The sequence below is a fragment of the Ascaphus truei genome (assembly GCF_040206685.1).
Source record: "Ascaphus truei isolate aAscTru1 chromosome 20 unlocalized genomic scaffold, aAscTru1.hap1 SUPER_20_unloc_2, whole genome shotgun sequence".
Lineage (NCBI taxonomy): Eukaryota > Metazoa > Chordata > Amphibia > Anura > Ascaphidae > Ascaphus > Ascaphus truei.
The window spans coordinates 670626-688185 of record NW_027453858.1 but is presented as its reverse complement, the minus strand read 5'-3'; the positions used below and the strand labels follow the sequence as shown (position 1 = coordinate 688185).

General features: G+C 46.8%; 1 protein-coding gene across 3 annotated transcripts in view; it reads right to left on the bottom strand.

The window, feature by feature from the left end:
- The window catches only part of LOC142474717 (class I histocompatibility antigen, F10 alpha chain-like), a 75837-nt gene that overhangs the window by 23553 nt on the left and 34724 nt on the right, over positions 1-17560 (bottom strand). The gene's annotated exons all lie outside the window — the stretch shown is intronic.

The window sequence follows — 17560 nt, the reverse complement described above, 5'->3', positions numbered from 1 at the left end:
TACGGGGGGATTGTGTCGCTGTTCTTGGGATCTGTATATAAGAAATACAATATAAGAGGTGAGGGACGGTGCTGAGAGACACAGTAATAATAATGTACGGAGGGATTGTGTCGCTGTTCTTGGGTTCTGTTCTGTATATAAGAAATACAATATAAGAGGTGAGGGACGGTGCTGAGAGACACAGTAATAATAATGTACGGGGGGATTGTGTCGCTGTTCTTGGGGTCTGTATATAAGAAATACAATATAAGAGGTGAGGGACGGTGCTGAGAGACACAGTAATAATAATGTACGGAGGGATTGTGTCGCTGTTCTTGGGATCTGTATATAAGAAATACAATATAAGAGGTGAGGGACGGTGCTGAGAGACACAGTAATAATAATGTACGGGGGGATTGTGTCGCTGTTCTTGGGATCTGTATATAAGAAATACAATATAAGAGGTGAGGGACGGTGCTGAGAGACACAGTAATAATAATGTACGGGGGGATTGTGTCGCTGTTCTTGGGATCTGTATATAAGAAATACAATATAAGAGGTGAGGGACGGTGCTGAGAGACACAGTAATAATAATGTACGGAGGGATTGTGTCGCTGTTCTTGGGTTCTGTATATAAGAAATACAATATAAGAGGTGAGGGACGGTGCTGAGAGACACAGTAATAATAATGTACGGAGGGATTGTGTCGCTGTTCTTGGGATCTGTATATAAGAAATACAATATAAGAGGTGAGGGACGGTGCTGAGAGACACAGTAATAATAATGTACGGAGGGATTGTGTCGCTGTTCTTGGGATCTGTAGATAAGAAATACAATATAAGGGGTGAGGGACGGTGCTGAGAGACACAGTAATAATAATGTACGGGGGGATTGTGTCGCTGTTCTTGGGATCTGTAGATAAGAAATACAATATAAGGGGTGAGGGACGGTGCTGAGAGACACAGTAATAATAATGTACGGAGGGATTGTGTCGCTGTTCTTGGGTTCTGTATATAAGAAATACAATATAAGAGGTGAGGGACGGTGCTGAGAGACACAGTAATAATAATGTACGGGGGGATTGTGTCGCTGTTCTTGGGGTCTGTATATAAGAAATACAATATAAGAGGTGAGGGACGGTGCTGAGAGACACAGTAATAATAATGTACGGGGGGATTGTGTCGCTGTTCTTGGGGTCTGTATATAAGAAATACAATATAAGGGGTGAGGGACGGTGCTGAGAGACACAGTAATAATAATGTACGGGGGGATTGTGTCGCTGTTCTTGGGTTCTGTATATAAGAAATACAATATAAGAGGTGAGGGACGGTGCTGAGAGACAGTAATAATAATGTACGGAGGGATTGTGTCACTGTTCTTGGGTTCTGTATATAAGAAATACAATATAAGGGGTGAGGGACGGTGCTGAGAGACACAGTAATAATAATGTACGGGGGGATTGTGTCGCTGTTCTTGGGTTCTGTATATAAGAAATACAATATAAGAGGTGAGGGACGGTGCTGAGAGACACAGTAATAATAATGTACGGAGGGATTGTGTCGCTGTTCTTGGGATCTGTATATAAGAAATACAATATAAGGGGTGAGGGACGGTGCTGAGAGACACAGTAATAATAATGTACGGAGGGATTGTGTCACTGTTCTTGGGATCTGTATATAAGAAATACAATATAAGAGGTGAGGGACGGTGCTGAGAGACACAGTAATAATAATGTACGGAGGGATTGTGTCGCTGTTCTTGGGATCTGTATATAAGAAATACAATATAAGGGGTGAGGGACGGTGCTGAGAGACACAGTAATAATAATGTACGGAGGGATTGTGTCACTGTTCTTGGGATCTGTATATAAGAAATACAATATAAGAGGTGAGGGATGGTGCTGAGAGACACAGTAATAATAATGTACGGAGGGATTGTGTCACTGTTCTTGGGTTCTGTATATAAGAAATACAATATAAGGGGTGAGGGACGGTGCTGAGAGACACAGTAATAATAATGTACGGGGGGATTGTGTCGCTGTTCTTGGGTTCTGTATATAAGAAATACAATATAAGAGGTGAGGGACGGTGCTGAGAGACACAGTAATAATAATGTACGGAGGGATTGTGTCGCTGTTCTTGGGATCTGTATATAAGAAATACAATATAAGGGGTGAGGGACGGTGCTGAGAGACACAGTAATAATAATGTACGGAGGGATTGTGTCACTGTTCTTGGGATCTGTATATAAGAAATACAATATAAGGGGTGAGGGACGGTGCTGAGAGACACAGTAATAATAATGTACGGAGGGATTGTGTCGCTGTTCTTGGGTTCTGTATATAAGAAATACAATATAAGAGGTGAGGGACGGTGCTGAGAGACACAGCAATAATAATGTACGGAGGGATTGTGTCGCTGTTCTTGGGATCTGTATATAAGAAATACAATATAAGAGGTGAGGGACGGTGCTGAGAGACACAGTAATAATAATGTACGGGGGGATTGTGTCGCTGTTCTTGGGTTCTGTATATAAGAAATACAATATAAGGGGTGAGGGACGGTGCTGAGAGACACAGTAATAATAATGTACGGGGGGATTGTGTCGCTGTTCTTGGGATCTGTATATAAGAAATACAATATAAGGGGTGAGGGACGGTGCTGAGAGACACAGTAATAATAATGTACGGAGGGATTGTGTCGCTGTTCTTGGGATCTGTATATAAGAAATACAATATAAGAGGTGAGGGACGGTGCTGAGAGACACAGTAATAATAATGTACGGGGGGATTGTGTCGCTGTTCTTGGGGTCTGTATATAAGAAATACAATATAAGGGGTGAGGGACGGTGCTGAGAGACACAGTAATAATAATGTACGGGGGGATTGTGTCGCTGTTCTTGGGATCTGTATATAAGAAATACAATATAAGGGGTGAGGGACGGTGCTGAGAGACACAGTAATAATAATGTACGGAGGGATTGTGTCGCTGTTCTTGGGTTCTGTATATAAGAAATACAATATAAGAGGTGAGAGACGGTGCTGAGAGACACAGTAATAATAATGTACGGGGGGATTGTGTCGCTGTTCTTGGGGTCTGTATATAAGAAATACAATATAAGGGGTGAGGGACGGTGCTGAGAGACACAGTAATAATAATGTACGGGGGGATTGTGTCGCTGTTCTTGGGGTCTGTATATAAGAAATACAATATAAGGGTTGAGGGACGGTGCTGAGAGACACAGTAATAATAATGTACGGAGGGATTGTGTCACTGTTCTTGGGATCTGTATATAAGAAATACAATATAAGAGGTGAGGGACGGTGCTGAGAGACACAGTAATAATAATGTATGGAGGGATTGTGTCGCTGTTCTTGGGGTCTGTATATAAGAAATACAATATAAGGGGTGAGGGGCGGTGCTGAGAGACACAGTAATAATAATGTACGGAGGGATTGTGTCGCTGTTCTTGGGTTCTGTATATAAGAAATACAATATAAAAGGTGAGGGACGGTGCTGAGAGACACAGTAATAATAATGTACGGGGGGATTGTGTCGCTGTTCTTGGGATCTGTATATAAGAAATACAATATAAGAGGTGAGGGACGGTGCTGAGAGACACAGTAATAATAATGTACGGAGGGATTGTGTCGCTGTTCTTGGGTTCTGTTCTGTATATAAGAAATACAATATAAGAGGTGAGGGACGGTGCTGAGAGACACAGTAATAATAATGTACGGGGGGATTGTGTCGCTGTTCTTGGGATCTGTATATAAGAAATACAATATAAGAGGTGAGGGACGGTGCTGAGAGACACAGTAATAATAATGTACGGAGGGATTGTGTCGCTGTTCTTGGGTTCTGTATATAAGAAATACAATATAAGAGGTGAGGGACGGTGCTGAGAGACACAGTAATAATAATGTACGGGGGGATTGTGTCGCTGTTCTTGGGATCTGTATATAAGAAATACAATATAAGAGGTGAGGGACGGTGCTGAGAGACACAGTAATAATAATGTACGGAGGGATTGTGTCGCTGTTCTTGGGATCTGTATATAAGAAATACAATATAAGGGGTGAGGGACGGTGCTGAGAGACACAGTAATAATAATGTACGGAGGGATTGTGTCGCTGTTCTTGGGTTCTGTATATAAGAAATACAATATAAGAGGTGAGGGACGGTGCTGAGAGACACAGTAATAATAATGTACGGAGGGATTGTGTCGCTGTTCTTGGGATCTGTATATAAGAAATACAATATAAGAGGTGAGGGACGGTGCTGAGAGACACAGTAATAATAATGTACGGGGGGATTGTGTCGCTGTTCTTGGGATCTGTATATAAGAAATACAATATAAGGGGTGAGGGACGGTGCTGAGAGACACAGTAATAATAATGTACGGAGGGATTGTGTCACTGTTCTTGGGGTCTGTATATAAGAAATACAATATAAGAGGTGAGGGACGGTGCTGAGAGACACAGTAATAATAATGTACGGAGGGATTGTGTCGCTGTTCTTGGGGTCTGTATATAAGAAATACAATATAAGAGGTGAGGGACGGTGCTGAGAGACACAGTAATAATAATGTACGGGGGGATTGTGTCGCTGTTCTTGGGATCTGTATATAAGAAATACAATATAAGAGGTGAGGGACGGTGCTGAGAGAGACACAGTAATAATAATGTACGGAGGGATTGTGTCGCTGTTCTTGGGATCTGTATATAAGAAATACAATATAAGAGGTGAGGGACGGTGCTGAGAGACACAGTAATAATAACGTACGGAGGGATTGTGTTGCTGTTCTTGGGTTCTGTATATAAGAAATACAATATAAGGGGTGAGGGACGGTGCTGAGAGACACAGTAATAATAATGTACGGAGGGATTGTGTCGCTGTTCTTGGGATCTGTATATAAGAAATACAATATAAGAGGTGAGGGACGGTGCTGAGAGACACAGTAATAATAATGTACGGAGGGATTGTATCGTCGTTCTTGGGTTCTGTACATAAGAAATACAATATAAGAGGTGAGGGACGGTGCTGAGAGACACAGTAATAATAATGTACGGGGGGATTGTGTCGCTGTTCTTGGGATCTGTATATAAGAAATACAATATAAGAGGTGAGGGACGGTGCTGAGAGACACAGTAATAATAATGTACGGAGGGATTGTGTCGCTGTTCTTGGGATCTGTATATAAGAAATACAATATAAGGGGTGAGGGACGGTGCTGAGAGACACAGTAATAATAATGTACGGAGGGATTGTGTCGCTGTTCTTGGGATCTGTATATAAGAAATACAATATAAGGGGTGAGGGACGGTGCTGAGAGACACAGTAATAATAATGTACGGAGGGATTGTGTCACTGTTCTTGGGGTCTGTATATAAGAAATACAATATAAGAGGTGAGGGACGGTGCTGAGAGACACAGTAATAATAATGTACGGGGGGATTGTGTCGCTGTTCTTGGGGTCTGTATATAAGAAATACAATATAAGGGGTGAGGGACGGTGCTGAGAGACACAGTAATAATAATGTACGGGGGGATTGTGTCGCTGTTCTTGGGGTCTGTATATAAGAAATACAATATAAGGGGTGAGGGACGGTGCTGAGAGACACAGTAATAATAATGTACGGGGGGATTGTGTCGCTGTTCTTGGGTTCTGTATATAAGAAATACAATATAAGAGGTGAGGGACGGTGCTGAGAGACACAGTAATAATAATGTACGGAGGGATTGTGTCGCTGTTCTTGGGGTCTGTATATAAGAAATACAATATAAGAGGTGAGGGACGGTGCTGAGAGACACAGTAATAATAATGTACGGAGGGATTGTGTCGCTGTTCTTGGGATCTGTATATAAGAAATACAATATAAGAGGTGAGGGACGGTGCTGAGAGACACAGTAATAATAATGTATGGAGGGATTGTGTCGCTGTTCTTGGGGTCTGTATATAAGAAATACAATATAAGGGGTGAGGGGCGGTGCTGAGAGACACAGTAATAATAATGTACGGAGGGATTGTGTCACTGTTCTTGGGGTCTGTATATAAGAAATACAATATAAGAGGTGAGGGACGGTGCTGAGAGACACAATAATAATAATGTACGGAGGGATTGTGTCGCTGTTCTTGGGGTCTGTATATAAGAAATACAATATAAGGGGTGAGGGACGGTGCTGAGAGACACAGTAATAATAATGTACGGAGGGATTGTGTCGCTGTTCTTGGGTTCTGTATATAAGAAATACAATATAAGAGGTGAGGGACGGTGCTGAGAGACACAGTAATAATAATGTACGGAGGGATTGTGTCGCTGTTCTTGGGTTCTGTATATAAGAAATACAATATAAAAGGTGAGGGACGGTGCTGAGAGACACAGTAATAATAATGTATGGGGGGATTGTGTCGCTGTTCTTGGGATCTGTATATAAGAAATACAATATAAGAGGTGAGGGACGGTGCTGAGAGACAGTAATAATAATGTACGGAGGGATTGTGTCACTGTTCTTGGGTTCTGTATATAAGAAATACAATATAAGGGGTGAGGGACGGTGCTGAGAGACACAGTAATAATAATGTACGGAGGGATTGTGTCGCTGTTCTTGGGTTCTGTATATAAGAAATACAATATAAGAGGTGAGGGACGGTGCTGAGAGAGACAGTAATAATAATGTACGGGGGGATTGTGTCGCTGTTCTTGGGATCTGTATATAAGAAATACAATATAAGAGGTGAGGGACGGTGCTGAGAGACACAGTAATAATAATGTACGGAGGGATTGTGTCGCTGTTCTTGGGTTCTGTATATAAGAAATACAATATAAGAGGTGAGGGACGGTGCTGAGAGACACAGTAATAATAATGTACGGAGGGATTGTGTCACTGTTCTTGGGATCTGTATATAAGAAATACAATATAAGAGGTGAGGGACGGTGCTGAGAGAGACAGTAATAATAATGTACGGAGGGATTGTGTCGCTGTTCTTGGGATCTGTATATAAGAAATACAATATAAGAGGTGAGGGACGGTGCTGAGAGTCACAGTAATAATAATGTACGGGGGGATTGTGTCGCTGTTCTTGGGTTCTGTATATAAGAAATACAATATAAGAGGTGAGGGACGGTGCTGAGAGACACAGTAATAATAATGTACGGAGGGATTGTGTCGCTGTTCTTGGGATCTGTATATAAGAAATACAATATAAGAGGTGAGGGACGGTGCTGAGAGACACAGTAATAATAATGTACGGAGGGATTGTGTCACTGTTCTTGGGGTCTGTATATAAGAAATACAATATAAGGGGTGAGGGACGGTGCTGAGAGACACAGTAATAATAATGTACGGAGGGATTGTGTCGCTGTTCTTGGGTTCTGTATATAAGAAATACAATATAAGAGGTGAGGGACGGTGCTGAGAGACACAGTAATAATAATGTACGGGGGGATTGTGTCGCTGTTCTTGGGGTCTGTATATAAGAAATACAATATAAGAGGTGAGGGACGGTGCTGAGAGACACAGTAATAATAATGTACGGGGGGATTGTGTCGCTGTTCTTGGGGTCTGTATATAAGAAATACAATATAAGGGGTGAGGGACGGTGCTGAGAGACACAGTAATAATAATGTACGGGGGGATTGTGTCGCTGTTCTTGGGGTCTGTATATAAGAAATACAATATAAGGGGTGAGGGACGGTGCTGAGAGACACAGTAATAATAATGTACGGAGGGATTGTGTCGCTGTTCTTGGGATCTGTATATAAGAAATACAATATAAGAGGTGAGGGACGGTGCTGAGAGACACAGTAATAATAACGTACGGAGGGATTGTGTCGCTGTTCTTGGGTTCTGTATATAAGAAATACAATATAAGAGGTGAGGGACGGTGCTGAGAGACACAGTAATAATAATGTACGGGGGGATTGTGTCGCTGTTCTTGGGATCTGTATATAAGAAATACAATATAAGAGGTGAGGGACGGTGCTGAGAGACACAGTAATAATAATGTACGGGGGGATTGTGTCGCTGTTCTTGGGATCTGTATATAAGAAATACAATATAAGAGGTGAGGGACGGTGCTGAGAGTCACAGTAATAATAATGTATGGAGGGATTGTGTCGCTGTTCTTGGGATCTGTATATAAGAAATACAATATAAGGGGTGAGGGACGGTGCTGAGAGACACAGTAATAATAATGTACGGAGGGATTGTGTCACTGTTCTTGGGGTCTGTATATAAGAAATACAATATAAGGGGTGAGGGACGGTGCTGAGAGACACAGTAATAATAATGTACGGAGGGATTGTGTCGCTGTTCTTGGGGTCTGTATATAAGAAATACAATATAAGAGGTGAGGGACGGTGCTGAGAGACACAGTAATAATAATGTACGGAGGGATTGTGTCACTGTTCTTGGGGTCTGTATATAAGAAATACAATATAAGGGGTGAGGGACGGTGCTGAGAGACACAGTAATAATAATGTACGGAGGGATTGTGTCACTGTTCTTGGGATCTGTATATAAAATACAATATAAGAGGTGAGGGACGGTGCTGAGAGACACAGCAATAATAATGTACGGAGGGATTGTGTCGCTGTTCTTGGGATCTGTATATAAGAAATACAATATAAGAGGTGAGGGACGGTGCTGAGAGACACAGTAATAATAATGTACGGAGGGATTGTGTCGCTGTTCTTGGGATCTGTATATAAGAAATACAATATAAGAGGTGAGGGACGGTGCTGAGAGACACAGTAATAATAATGTACGGGGGGATTGTGTCGCTGTTCTTGGGATCTGTATATAAGAAATACAATATAAGAGGTGAGGGACGGTGCTGAGAGAGACACAGTAATAATAATGTACGGAGGGATTGTGTCGCTGTTCTTGGGATCTGTATATAAGAAATACAATATAAGAGGTGAGGGACGGTGCTGAGAGACACAGTAATAATAACGTACGGAGGGATTGTGTTGCTGTTCTTGGGTTCTGTATATAAGAAATACAATATAAGGGGTGAGGGACGGTGCTGAGAGACACAGTAATAATAATGTACGGGGGGATTGTGTCGCTGTTCTTGGGGTCTGTATATAAGAAATACAATATAAGAGGTGAGGGACGGTGCTGAGAGACACAGTAATAATAATGTACGGAGGGATTGTGTCGCTGTTCTTGGGTTCTGTATATAAGAAATACAATATAAGAGGTGAGGGACGGTGCTGAGAGACACAGTAATAATAATGTACGGGGGGATTGTGTCGCTGTTCTTGGGGTCTGTATATAAGAAATACAATATAAGAGGTGAGGGACGGTGCTGAGAGTCACAGTAATAATAATGTACGGAGGGATTGTGTCGCTGTTCTTGGGATCTGTATATAAGAAATACAATATAAGAGGTGAGGGACGGTGCTGAGAGACACAGTAATAATAATGTACGGAGGGATTGTGTCGCTGTTCTTGGGATCTGTATATAAGAAATACAATATAAGAGGTGAGGGACGGTGCTGAGAGACACAGTAATAATAATGTACGGAGGGATTGTGTCGCTGTTCTTGGGATCTGTATATAAGAAATACAATATAAGAGGTGAGGGACGGTGCTGAGACACAGTAATAATAATGTACGGAGGGATTGTGTCGCTGTTCTTGGGATCTGTATATAAGAAATACAATATAAGAGGTGAGGGACGGTGCTGAGAGACACAGTAATAATAATGTACGGAGGGATTGTGTCGCTGTTCTTGGGTTCTGTATATAAGAAATACAATATAAGGAGGTGAGGGACGGTATCATGGGAGAGGGGGTTTGGCCCGGTATTGAAGGGGTTAGACCCCATTTGGCCACCCCCTGCTCTCACGTGGGAATCAAGGGGTTAACTGGACTGCGGTTCAGTAAGGTGTTTTTACCCTGCTTCAGCAACCAACTATATATTGCTGGTAGAGACAGCTACCCCATGTCTGGAGCATTGGGTGTGAAATATAGCACCTGTGACAAACATTCTCTATATAGGAGGCCCAGCTTCAAAGCATTTCTTGACAAGGGGTTTTATGGGGGCCAGGGGTGCGGCTACAGAAGGAGATATCAGAATGAGTGACCTTATTAAATATAAGAATATGATGAGATGTCCTCGGCTGAACATGCTAAAAGTTACATATGTGTATCCGTGGGACCGAGTCGCAAATAATGATTACAGACACATGATGTCTAGCAGGTACTAAGAGCCAGATATTAATATCTCTCTTAATTTTAGTATTACACGGTTATATTTAGTCTCATTGGGAGCGTCATGCGTACCGGAATGTATTAATATGTCTTGCGTGCCATTCAGTATTACTGAACTGAAGTTATGAAGTTATTTAGATAGGAAAAGCAGTTTTTGACACGTCCTGGGGTGGGAGGAGTTTTACTCTAGGGTAAGACTGTCAACCTCACCACTGATTTATGACAGGGGTTGGGTTTAGGTTGTGTTCAATGGGAAAAACTGTATTTAAGGCTGAGCAAGTGTGGGATGGGGGCTGAGGAAATAAGCCCAATGATTAGAATAATACCCACCCAGTGGGCAGGTATTACGGTTCCCTCAGGTGAGCTGGCAAGGAGAGATTGGGTGTAGGTAATTGTTCTCCAATGGCCTACACTCAATAGTAAGGTATAGACTGGAGATTGCATATAAACGAGGCCCAGCCTATACTCTGTGTCTTCGTGTATTTCCGTGATGTCTACATCTGAACATGTATTATGGAAGAAATTGTCAATCCTGTATCCTGATGGCTTTCTTGTCCAAACTCCTTAAATAAGTGTATATTTTGCCTGTTATTTGTATATCTTGTGTGTTCACCTTCATTAAGGAATAAATTATATTTTATCATATCTAGTCGTGTTCAGTTCAACCTAGGTATTTTTGGTGTCTAGTATATCTTGTCATAAGTTACCGTGACAAGCTTATAATAAACTGGTGGCAGCGGAGGGACTGAACTGAACCTGTATTACAGTTTACTGCGGGACCCTGTAATACAGTTGGAACTCGAGGTGAATTGTGAGTTCCTAACACTAAAGATATTGGACACACAGTGTACAACATATAACACAAGATATGGCACCTCCTCACTGTTCCCCTACTTGTGAGAAGCATTGCCTCCAGAACCAAAGTGCCGGCCATCCGTGTGACTGGAGCCGGGCACCGAGACCGGAGGAGTGCATCAAGTCGGCGCGGGGACCGGCAGCCAGCAAGGCTGAGAGAGAGACAGCGATCGGTGAGCATGAAACCCGGCCGGCTGAGCAAAGAGCCACCGCTGCAGCCGCCGTAACCATCAAACCGCCCGGAGAGCAGGGAATGGACCCAGCTCCGGGACGGCAGAGACTTGGGGAGGGAGCGGGTGGTCTCGGAGACCACGGAAGTCTTGCAGCAGGAGAGGTATCGCCGTTGCGGCGGCCCGTCCATTTTCCATGAAAGAGCTAGCACTGGTGTGTGCATTGGGCGAGACGTGGTTCCCGGCGAAGTGGGCCCAGCTCATGGCGTTGGTACCGCACAGACCCGCTTACCCCCTCCCTGAACCCGGCGCTTGAGCAGCTCCGCTCTGGACTCAGCAGCCTCTTGCGGGGGGTAGTCCATCGGCGGCGGAGGAGCTCCGGCAGGCGCCGCGGCACTGCCAACAAGCGGGCCACATCAATGCCCGGTGCCCGGACCGTGAGCGGTCGGGTCGAAGATGCCCCTCAGGGCCAGCGCTCACAAGCTGTGGAAAATATGACCCATTTAGCGGCATCCTCCGATGGCTCCCGCCCAGCCGGGGCGACAACCCTTCGCGGGACGTTCCCTGGAGAACCTGGCCGGGCTGAATCAACAAGAGCGGCGGCCATCCATCGGATCCCGGCGGAGAACCGGCGGCGGCGGCGAAAGAGAAGCCGCCATTCTGGCATCCTGCCGGAGGCAATTTTATTTGGGGGAGGGTTGGGGTGTGCGGGAGGTGGGTGTTTCACATTGTTTGGCGGAGTCGACGATCCCCAGCGATGACCGGAGCCCCACGATCTGCACCGGCGACCCTGTGCCAAAGCTGGGTGCTGTTGCGGCAGCTACCCGGGGCTCGCCCGTGGCGGCGACGGCGGCGGAAGAGCCGCGATTCCGGCAAAGTGCCGGAGCCCTTTCTGAGTGGGGGGAGGGACAGGGATTGCGGGAGGGGGTTATTTTACCTGGTTTGAATGGAGCCGTGTTTCTCCACGAGGACCTGGGACCCCGGTCCTGCATCGTTTCCCCTGTGCCAAACCCGGGAGCTGTTGCGGCAGTTGCCCGTTGCTTCCCGGCCCAGATGACGCCGGCGACGGCCACTCCAGCCCCCCTGCAATTGGGACCAACGAAGGCGGCGGTCTCTGCGGGGACCAGCGAGGTAAGCCAGACCAAGTCGCAGACTGACCCTGACTTATTTTTACCTATGACTGTTGTTCCCCTGTAGGGGTGACCGGTGGGTGGCAGGAGATAGGGGCACCAGGGGAGGGGAAGGAAGGGCAGCTTGTAGGGCAGGTAGGCTTTCCCATTACCCTGGCGGAGCATCAAGGGGACTCTCAGTTAAGAGCCCCCCTGTTGCAGCCTTGCTATGGGCTGGAGGTATCCGGGGTTGTGGCACAGTTAGACCACCCCAGGGTTACCTACCGGCCAGGAGCTAAGGTAGGTGCATCTGCTCCAGCAACCCTGAGCTCACCTCCGGTAATGGGGGCACAGCTTCAGGGAGAGGGGCTAGCCCCGTTAGCACCCAGCTCTAGGGTAGGATTGCCTGGGAGAGGGTTGGGTGGGCCAGTGGGAACCGGGGAGGGAAGGCAGCAAGTGAGCCAGCCAGATTGCCCCATTACCCTGGCAGAGCCTCAGGGGGTCTCTCGGTTTAGAGCCCCACTGTTGTTCCCTGGCTATGGGTTGGAGGTATCAGGGGCAGTGGCAAAGTTAGCCCACCCCCATAATACCTGCCAGCCAGGAGCCAAGGTAGGTGCTTCTGCACCAGTGCCCCTGGGCTCCTCTCCGGTAATGGGGAGGCAGTGTCAGGGAGATGGCCTCACTCAGGTGTCCTTAGGATCCAGGTTAGGATTAGCTAGGGAGAAGCGGAGTGAGGGAAGGCTGCAGGTAGGTAGCCAGCACAAGGTCTCAGTGGGAGAAGAAGGGCTAGTGGTAGCGGGGAGGGAAAGCAGCAGGTATGGCAGCTAGAGTTCCCCATTACCCTGGCAGAGCCTCAGGGGGTCTCTCAGATCAGCAACCCCCTGTTGCAGCCTGGCTATGGGCTGGGGGTATCATGGGCAGTGGCAAGCTTGTGCCACCCCAGGGATACCTGCCAGCCAAGAGCTAAGGCGGGTGCATCTGGTGAAATGCCCCTGAGCTCATCCCTGGTAAGGGGGGAGACAAGGTCAGGGAGGTAGGTGCACTCATGGAGTTCCAGTGTCTGGGTTAGGATTGCCCAAGGGGGAGAGGAGTGCAGGTGGGCTGCAGGGAGGTAAGCAGCAGGAGTCATCAGCAGGGGCTGAGGTGCTGGGCCTAGGGGAGGCTAGGCAGGTAGACACTGTGGAGCGGGGGGAGATAGGAGGTCAGTGGGGTGTCAGGCAGCTGGCAGAAGCTAGGGATGGGCTAGGTAGGCAGAAAGTCCCTTGCTCTGACTTACCAGGAGTGACCCCCCTGACAGATCCCACAGGGTTCCCAGAGGTGGGGCTGTGGGTAGGTAGGCAGCCAGGAGCAGTAGCCAGGGCTAGGGGGGTACAGCAGAGGGTTCTGTCCCCAGGGCAGCCAAGGGTAGCTACAGGGAGGAAGGGCAGCACAGTGGAGGGGAGTGATGCTGGCCCTAGCAGCAGTGGTGGTAGCAGGTGCTTGTTTCCTGGCCTTCAGTGTTGAGAGGGCAGGGGCAAAGCACCTGGGTACCAGGGACCCCAGCACAGGATACGGGGGGATTGCCTTGTCCCAGGGGGCACAGGAGAGGGTGGTAGTCAGCACCCCAGGTGGTTTCTGGATTCCAGAAGTGATGCCACTCGGGGTGGGGACTGCCCTAGAGCCAGGGAGAGGAGACAAGGGTATAGCGGAGCAGCTACAGGTGGGCACAGGGCCAGGGCAGGTAGGGTCCCTACAGGATAGTGACATAGCTCTTTCCCAGACTTGGTTGACAGGAAAGCGATGGTCTGTGCTTAATAGCTGGTCTCTCGCTGGTGCAGAGACATGCCAGTCTCTGGGCAGTATGCAGCCTGGTCTGCAGAGGTGCCCCTTCACGATGGGCTTGGTTCACCAGGCACTAGGTGGGGGCAGAGGGTGGCAAAGGAGGATGCCCGGCGGCCACGTTGGAGCCCTGCTCAGCAGGATCTGGACTTCACTAACCAATGTGGCCAGGGCAATGTGCTGGACAATGCCGGAGGACAATTTTGCCAGGCCAACCCCTCAGGACTTATTGAGTGCTTCAAGGATGCCAGTGGTGTCCCAGTGCCAGGGTGGGCAGCTGGGTCACAAGGCACCCATTGAGCAGAGGAGGTGTCATGGGAGAGGGGGTTTGGCCCAGGATTAAAGGGGTTACCCCCCATTTGGCCACCCCCTACTCTCCCCTGGGAAGCAAGGGGTTAACTGGACTGTGGTCCAGTAATGTGTTTTTACCTTGCTTCAGCATCCTAATGTATATTCCCCTGTAAAAATGTATTGTTTCTGTTCCAGTGTTTGCACCAACACATACACTGGGATTAATGCGGGAGGGAAAGGGTTAAGGTTAACTTAGTGTTTATAGCTCTTTGTTCCATGTTTCCGCCTTTTCAGGCACCATTTTGCAGAGTCCCATAGGTCGCCATTGGGGCTTCATGTATTCCAATGGCAGAAGTAGCGGTTTTGGACCTGTTTCCAGCGACGACCAGCAGGTGGCATCTGAGAGGAGGAGCGGCCATTGACTTCAATGGGGATTCCTCGACGTCGGCCTCCAGGAACAGGTTGGCAGCCATCCAAACCGCAAAACCACAGAAGCGGATACAATGTCTTTGAAAAGAGCTTTATCACTTGGGTCAAGTTCAATGACAATTGGCGTGGGAATCTTAGGTTCTAGGGCACCTGGGAATAAAATTCTTGTTGCCGCTAGCCCCTAGGAACCCCCACACACAACCCCCACCGGGTCCAGGAATGAGGGACCACCGTAAAGGGTCGAGCGGAGAAAGAGGGTCGCGCCATTGACTTTAATGGCGGAGCAGAGGTCCCATTGAATCCAGTGGCGGCACTCGCCCATGCATTGTCTATGGCGGCGCCGGCCATTGATTCCAATGGGGAAAAGCCGCGTGGCGTGAAAACGGCTAAGTCCGAAATGGTGAAAAGTGTAAGTCCATATCTCCGGTTCTGGAAAGACCAGAGAGCTGGGATTTGGGTGGCATGTAGCCAAGGTTCCGGCATGAATACATGGCCATTCCCAGCCCTCTCCGAACAACCAGACGGAGTGTGGGCAACTGTAAAGATTTTGTGGTTTTTCCATAGACTTCAATGGCGAGGCTCAGACTTCTCCCATTGAAAGTCTAGAACGGGGAACCCCATTGACTTCAACGGCGGAGTCGCTCAATTGAACGCCTATGGCGGCGGAGCCCATTGATTTCAATGGGGAAAGAGTGACTGGCAGAGATTCATTTTTAAAGGGACGAATCCTGTATTTTAAAAGTGTTTTAACCTGCATTTGTGTATCTCCAGTTCTGGGGGTCGCAGGGGGCTAAGATTTGGCCACAATGGAGATACAGATCCGGCAAGAAAAGCTGGCAAATATCAGCCCACTGGGCCCAACGGAACCGATTATATTAATATGTGAAGATATTAAACTGTGAATGGTATTTTGGGTCTGATAGGAGAACACATAGCCCATCTGCTATGTTAATAGGTCAGGGGGGCAGACAGATGGTTTAGCATAAGCCCTCTGATCAAAGGTTAACCGCTCTGATTGTATACACTAGGGCGAAGAACAAAGGGCCTGAGTTGTGTGTAAGTGTCATAGTTCACACTTGCAGGGAAGGGAGATTCTACTTCAAAAGACTCCACTAGCCAGCTAGGCGCCTTAAGGTTAAGGTATAGGATTGAAAATTGTATATAAAACAAGGCTCAGCCTATGCCCATGGTCTGTTGTGTCATTCTGAGATTGCTGCATGAACTGCTAATCAAGATTCCTGGTTATTTCATCATTCCAATTCTAAGTAAGTGCCTATTTTGTCTGTTATTTGTATATCTCGTGTGTTCACCTTTTTCAAGGAATAAATTATATTTTATCATATCTCAGTCGTGTTCAGTTCAACCCAGTTATATTGGTGTATAATATATGCCTCTCACAAGTTCCCGTGACAGTGAGGGACGGTGCTGAGAGAGTCACAGTAAAAATAATGTATGTGAGAGAGGTATGGTAACACACACACATACAGTGACACACACACATACAGTGACACACACACATAAAAACAGAAAAGACACAGCGCACAACGCTCATAGTGCATTAAACAATATATTGACATCAACAATAAGGTAAGGTGAGTAATATGCGTACATCAAAATAATTGAACATAAGCAGTTAGGGATAATGTTACCCAACGCCTCAGGAAACCGCAACAAGTGTCCTCACAAGGGTTTTGGCGCTGATATCTCGGATGCAGGATCCTAGTAGTAGAAAGGTAAGTAGGAAGCCTCTACGAAATTCTTTATCCCCAGAGCACGAGTCCAACGTCTGCTGCTGTTGCATACAGTTCTTTGCCAGAGCAAAGCTCCACACCGGCTGGGTTCTCTCACTCCCCTCCGTGCAAAGCACTTCCGGGTCGATGACGTCACCGCGGGGGAAATGTCTGGTAATGCCGCCGTGCAGACTCGATCAGCTCGCGTGGTGGGGTAGTAGTTAGAGGTAGAGTTCTTGACCAATCATCCAACGCGTTTCGAAACCCGTGAGGAAGAAACCCACGGGTTTCGAAACGCGTTGGATGATTGGTCAAGAACTCTACCTCTAACTACTACCCCACCACGCGAGCTGATCGAGTCTGCACGGCGCCATTACCAGCCATTTCCCCCGCGGTGACGTCATCGACCCGGAAGTGCTTTGCACGGAGGGGAGTGAGAGAACCCAGCCGGTGTGGAGCTTTGCTCTGGCAAAGAACTGTATGCAACAGCAGCAGACGTTGGACTCGTGCTCTGGGGATAAAGAATTTCGTAGAGGCTTCCTACTTACCTTTCTACTACTAGGATCCTGCATCCGAGATATCAGCGCCAAAACCCTTGTGAGGACACTTGTTGCGGTTTCCTGAGGCGTTGGGTAACATAATCCCTAACTGCTTATGTTCAATTATTTTGATGTACGCATATTACTCACCTTACCTTATTGTTGATGTCAATATATTGTTTAATGCACTATGAGCGTTGTGCGCTGTGTCTTTTCTGTTTTTATCTGCTAGCTTAGGGGGTCCCTGAGCCCCCCCTCCATCGCAGCTGCAGACTCTCTGTTCAAGGTCACGTAATTTTATATATTATATTTAATCACTAATTATCACGTCACTTCAATAGTAGTTGCGCACTATATATTTTCTTTTCACACAACACACACACATACAGTGACACACAGTGACACACGGTGACACACA